The sequence below is a fragment of the Leptodactylus fuscus genome, chromosome 9 (assembly GCF_031893055.1).
Source record: "Leptodactylus fuscus isolate aLepFus1 chromosome 9, aLepFus1.hap2, whole genome shotgun sequence".
NCBI lineage: Eukaryota > Metazoa > Chordata > Amphibia > Anura > Leptodactylidae > Leptodactylus > Leptodactylus fuscus.
This window is the reverse complement of record NC_134273.1, coordinates 45,942,471-45,949,020: the sequence shown is the minus strand read 5'-3', so window position 1 is coordinate 45,949,020 and position 6,550 is coordinate 45,942,471. Positions and strand designations below refer to the sequence as shown.

The 6,550-nt window shown below is 43.4% G+C and overlaps 1 protein-coding gene across 1 annotated transcript in view; it reads right to left on the bottom strand.

Moving 5' to 3' along the window:
* LUC7L2 (LUC7 like 2, pre-mRNA splicing factor) overlaps positions 1 to 6,550 on the bottom strand; it is a 467,814-nt gene that overhangs the window by 390,657 nt on the left and 70,607 nt on the right. The window lies entirely within an intron of this gene.

The window sequence follows — 6,550 nt, the reverse complement described above, 5'->3', positions numbered from 1 at the left end:
CCTTTCCCTAGAACACATATAAAAGTAGTTAAAAACTGTGAAACACATACAAGTTAGGTATTCGCGTGTCCTAAATCGCCCGCTCTACAAAGTTATACAAATATTTTTCCTGTTCGGTAAACATCGTAGCAGGAAAAATGGTCAAAAGTGCCAAACCGCCATTTTTTCACTGTTTTGATTCTGCTAAAAATTTGAATAAAAAGTGATCAAAGCAATAACATTTCCCGAAAATGGTAGAACTACAAAGTACACCCGTTCCCGCAAAAAAAGACGCCCTATACATCCCCGTACACGCACGTATAAAAAAGTTACACCTGTCGGAATATGGCGACTTTTCAAAAAATAATTTTTTAACACAGTTTTGGATTTTTTTTAAGGGGTCAAAATGTAAATAAAACCATATAAATTTGGTATCCCCGGAATCGTAACGAAGCACAGAATACAGGGGACATGTCATTTTGGTTGCACAGTGAACGCCGTAAAACCAAAGCCTGTAAGAAAGTCGCAGAAATGCATTTTTTCTTCAAATCCACCCCATTCAGAATTTTTTCCCTGCTTCCCAGTACATTATATAGAATAAATAATGGTGGCATCATGAAGAAAAATTTGTCCCAGGAAAAATTAAGACCTCATATGGCTCTGAGAGCGGAGAAATAAAAAAGTTATGGGGTTTAGAAGGAGGGGAGTCAAAAACGAAAAACGAAAATCAAAAAATGCCATCGGCAGGAAAGGGTTAACTTCAAATACTTCTGTCCCAAAGTCACTATGTAAAGTTTCTCACAATACCGTATATATAGCAGCTCAACTACAAAGTAACTTCAACACAAAAGTCTCACGTATTCTCTGAATTACAGCAAAAACAAGATACAAAGTTACATTTCATATCCCAAACCATATACACACTACAAAAACCTTACCCACGCCTGTATATACCCACTTCTACAATCACCGCAGACGAAGTTGCGGGTACCAGCTAGTATATATATATATATATATATATATATATATATATATATATATATATATATGGGGGGGGGGGGGTAACCTACAAAGAAAAGCCTCCTCTTTAAAGGAAAACAAGAAAAGGAGGCTTAGGGACAGGGCAGCTGAGTCAGAGACCCTGCAAATTGAAGCAATAGCCACCCAGAACGCAACTTCCAGGGGACATGTCATGCAAGGGCTCAAAAGGTGGAACCTGAAGAAGCAAAAGAACAAAATTAAAGGTCCCACAGTTCCATGGGAGGACGGTAAGGAGGAGCACAGTGTGACACTCCCTGTAGGAAAGCCTTCACCTGAGGCCAGAAGGCAGGATCTTCTGAAAACAAATTAAAAGGGCAGATACAAGCCAATTAAGAGAAGAAAGACCAAGCCCTGGTCTTTCTTCTCTTATGTGGATGGAAGACATTGCTCTCACACCACAGTATGTAGGCCTTCCACGTGCAATGATAGATCTTTGCAAGCTGGAGTTTTTGGGCCTTCAGCATAGTTTGGATAACAAGCGCCAAAAAACTGCAAAGCTGCAAGATCTCAGGTTTAATAGTGTAGGTGAGGTAAGGAGGAGTGGAACAGCGGCCCTTAAGACAGATGGTCAACTTGCAGAGTAAGAGACCAAGGAGCATCCACCAGCAGGAACATGAGAAGGTGTACCCCAATGAGGCCAACCCAGGGCCAATGAAATGGCTACTACCCCCTCTTTCTTCAGTCTCTAGAGAACCCAAGATAGAAGAGGCAGGGGAGGGAACAAGTACAGAAGCTGGAATTCCAACCAGGAAATCACGAGATTATTGGCAGCGATGGCCCGAGGATCCAGGGACCTGGTCACGTAGCGGGGGAAGCACGTAGTTCAGGTGGCAAGTGGAGAGGACTTCATCGAGTGTGCCCCACCAGGAACACAACTGGAGAAAGATCTTCTAGTGAAGAGACCACTTACCAGAGTTGAGCTTTCCTTAGCATAGGCAGTCTGATGTCCAATTGTCCATGCCTGGCATTTGGACCGCTGACAAGATGCTTTGTACAAGAATGAGATCAGGAGGCTTCTTGCATGGCCACGCAGCTCCTGGCGTCCTCCTGATGTATTGAGTAGACGACTGTGGTGGTATTAGTCTGGACTCCGACCAGGCATCCTTGGAGGAGAGAGGTCCAATGAGAAAAACACTAAGAAGATGGCCCTCAGTTCCAGGAGATTGATCTGGAGGGAGTCTCAAAACAGAACCTTTCCTTATGGATGAGCCAGCTGAACCGGCAAAGGAGGACCAAGTGATCTGCAAGCTGATCAGATTGTCCATCTTGGAGGAACTTTCACCAGGAGGTCATCTAAGGGTCAGTGCACACTTTTTTTTTTTACGCTGATTTTGACCCTGAATCCGCGTCAAAATCAGCCTCCAAAAAAAGCCCCCAATAGACTTCTATTGGGAGGCTTTTTTTGGAGGCTGATTCAGCGTCAAAATCAGCGCCAAAAAACTCTGTGTGCACTGACCCTAACAATGGAAACATAGCAACTCCTCTGGAACGGAGGATGGTCATGAGTGATGTCATCATCTTGGTAAATACTTGGGGGGCAGAGGCTAGACCAAAGGGGAGAGCAACAAACTAAACATGACACAAACCCACCACAAAAAGAGGAAACACTGGACTCAAGAGATGCCACCACAAATTGCAGTAGCTCCGGACTGAACTTGTGGACACAGACAAACCTTTAGAGCCCCTTCAGGACTAGGATGAGGCAGATGAGAGCTGTACTTCTTGGGAATGGTCAACAGTTTGGAATAGAATCCCCAGAAATGCTCTGAAGTGAGATGGGAACAATGACCTCACGCCAATGAAAGTGGAGACCGCCTGAAGAAAGGCAGATGTTTGAGCAGGGGAAGAATGAAAAGAGAAGGATAATATCTTCTGTTTGGAAGGGAGGAGAAATTGATGGAGTAGCCAATTGACATCACCTCTTGAACCCAGGCGCCAAAGACGGTGGCAAGCAAAGATTTCCAGGAGGATAGCAGCTGTCCTTCCACCTAAGGGGGTTAGATAAAAAGAATTTTATACTGAGGAAGGCTTTGAAGAGGAAAGCCTGGAGGACTTGGGGCTGGACTGCCAGGCGAGCCTGGCCTGAAAGAAGGCCCAGAAAGACAGTCCTCCAGAGCAAGAGGTGGAGCCACAAAAGGAGCATCAGCACTGAGAACAGCTGGAGGAGGGTGGCTGGCACTAAAGATGCCTCTGGGAGAAGAGAGAGCTATTTCCCCCATAGCCTCAGAAATGAGTTTTTCTAGACCTGAGCCAAAAATCCATCTCTGGTCGTCCCAAGAGAAGAGAAGAGCCACAACCGCTGTCTTAGAGAAGGATTGTACATTCCACGACCAAATCCAAACAGTATGGCTATTGGCACAGTATTGACGGCTGCATTGGCCGGATGGCGAGCTGCTTCCAGGGAAGCAAGGCACAAGTTAGAAGTGTTCAGGATTTCCGAGACGAGCAGCTGCTTGTCTTGGAGGGGGGCTTTTTTAGAGAGACCCTTCTGGAGCTGTTTGGGCCAGGAGATGCAGGCCTTGATGACCCTGGACGCAGCGAAGGAAGGCAGCAGGGAGAAGTCCACCCTCTGGTCCAAGGGATCGCTGAGGGAGGTGGAGTTCTCTAAAGGGAGAATAGTAGCCTGGGAGAGCCTAGCTATCGCAGGGTCCTCAGTGGAATTATTTGAACACAGAGACACACCTCTTATGTTGGACCTCCCCACAAATCCCAGAAAGCCCCTATAGCATCACCAATTATTAAAAACCATGCATCACACTGAGCCTCCCACTGGATTGGACAACAGGCCAGCCTGCACTCCCTAATGTCACTTCCACTCCCTAAAGACACCTGGTCTCTGGGACATCTCTTGTATTCTTGGAGGAATACATGTGACGTATTAAAGAAGACCTTTTATGTCCTCAGGGACATGCGGTTTTATATAGCATGTCGGCTTTCCCATTATGTGCCCTGGGGCTGGAGATATCAATGTAGTTAGTAGGCAGAGATCGGTGCCAAAACTATCAGAAGGGCAACCTTGACAGTCTAGCTTAGCTGTGAGCTACGCCTCCCTCCCCCCTTGACGGTACTCGATGATAGCTCTATACTGTCAGAGGGGGGTGTTCCTTACTGCCCAGTGATGATGCTAAACTGTGAGGAATGCCCACTGCAGTACAAGTCTGTTCACGAGTACTGTCAGGGGAGGGGTGGGGCGTTCCTCACAGCCCAGCTAGACTGTCAGAAACGCCCTTCTGACTGTGGGCACAGATCCGTGTCAAAACTAACGGCACCGATATCTCCAGCCCCGGGGCACATAATGGGAAACCAACAGTACGATGAATTCAGCACACCGTCTGCTTTCTAGCAGTATATAAAACTACATGTGCATGAGGACAAGAAAAGTTCTCTTGTCAAAATTGGGATCCAAGAGCAAAAAACACATGATATTTCCTTCCTTAAGCAATTGAATTGTCAGAATTATAAACGAGAGCGCAACAAGGAAGTGAAAATGGCAGAATGCCATTTATCTGATGTTCTGTACTCTCTCATACGGACTAATACAAACGGAACACTTTGTTTTTATTTAATCATTGAAGTCAATCAGAAAAGATACAAACAATCAGGTAAACTTTACTGTTAATACTATTTATGAACTGCTCTAATTCTTGCGGCTTTAGCTGCTTACACAATTCCTTAGGCCTCATGCACACAACAGTGTGCATTATCACTGTGCTAGGCTTAGTTTTCACAGCTAGTACACAAATCCATTTATTTCTATGGCTCCATACACACAACTATTTATTTGTCACAGTCCTGTGTATGGTGCCACAAACTAGGAGGAAAACTCAGGACAGGTTCTATTACTGTCCGTTTTGTGGTCAGCGAGTAGAGCCACGGAGGTACAAGGGAGACAAAGATGTCCTCCTTGTGCAGTTTCATCAAGGCCTGACACACACATGGTCATGTGCATGTCGCCTTATATTAATTGTTCTACTTCACATCATGTATCATTTGCCACACTCCATTTCTATGTCCTATTGGATATAAATATGTCATCCTACAAGTACTGGGTAGAATTTAAGACCAGGCACCAGTCTTATTATTGTGAGTGTTGGAAGCAGAAGTGTTATAATAACTATAAAGCTCAGGCCTTGTGATTCTGGCACACCATGGGAAATCCCATGCACCAGATTGATAGTTAGATTTACAGTAAAGGCTAGAAGTTAGCCTTATAGTAAAACTAAGATTAAGATGACTCCATACAACCACACAATTGTCTTATCCCTCAAAAATTAACACTGTAAAAAAAAAAAAGTGCCCACCCCTCAGAAAGGAATAAAATGGCGCCATTACAAAATTAAACTTGCACAAAAAACCAACATTCACATGGCTACACTGATAGAAAATGAAATGTTATAGCTGTTAGAATGCAATGATAACATACAAACCCTGCACCATCTCTACTTATTAGCTGGCATGTAGGTAGACAGCCTTGTAAACTATAACTACATAACTGGACTTTAGGTCTGGTGAACATATGTACATGTAGACGTGCATGCATGTCATTTATGCCTATCTTGAGCTTCTAGATTTAGATGTTTGGTAAAACCTAAGTTTTGCTCATAAGGCTTTGAGCCAAAAAATATTTTATAAATATGAATGTTATGCTTAGGGGCAAAAATCCTGTGAAAATGCAGATTGGCCTTTTCACAGCGTGCATGGTGTCTATTTTCAAAAAAAAAAAAAAAAAAAATAGAGGTATACTCTGAGTTTTCCCATTACTTTAGGAGTCAGGTTTGTATATGTAAGACAAATTTACACTTCAGTTTTACAGTCCATAGTTTTGACTTGTCAGAGAGGATCAATACCATGAACTGGAAAACTGTCCAAATGACTGATGAAGATGGAACTTTCCGTTTGCATTAGTCACAATTGGCTGCAATACTAAGAAAACAGATGAAAGGTGCCTGACATTTACTTTTATTTTTTTAAGATAGAAAAAAAAAAAAAAACACTGCAATTTTTCTGAAAACTTAGATAAGAAAACAGGAGTTAAAACTGGAGTCAACCATGACTGATGCAGAAGGAAGGTGTTCAGTCAGCTTTACAGTCTATTGTTCTGATTTTCACAGTCCATTGTTTTGTAGTATGTAGGAAGAAACTGTCCTGGAAGGAAAATGGTTAGATTTTGTTTTGGCCTTCTCTGGAATATTCCAAGTTAGATTTGCTATGGGAAGTAACCATGACAATTCAAATGTTGTTTAAGGGAAATGTCAAGTAGTTCTTATGTAGGAAACAAAGGCATTAGAGATGAGCGAACACTGTTCAGATCCGCCGATCCGAACAGCACGCTCCCATAGAAATGAATGGAAGCACCTGTGACGCCGGCCAAGTCAGCGTCACAGGTGCTTCCATTCATTTCTATGGGAGCGTGCTGTTCGGATCGGCTGATCCGAACAGTGTTCGCTCATCTCTAAAAGGCATCATAGAAGAGCCATAAAACACTTACATGATGAAAGATACACCAGTAAATTTCAGTCGAATATTCTGT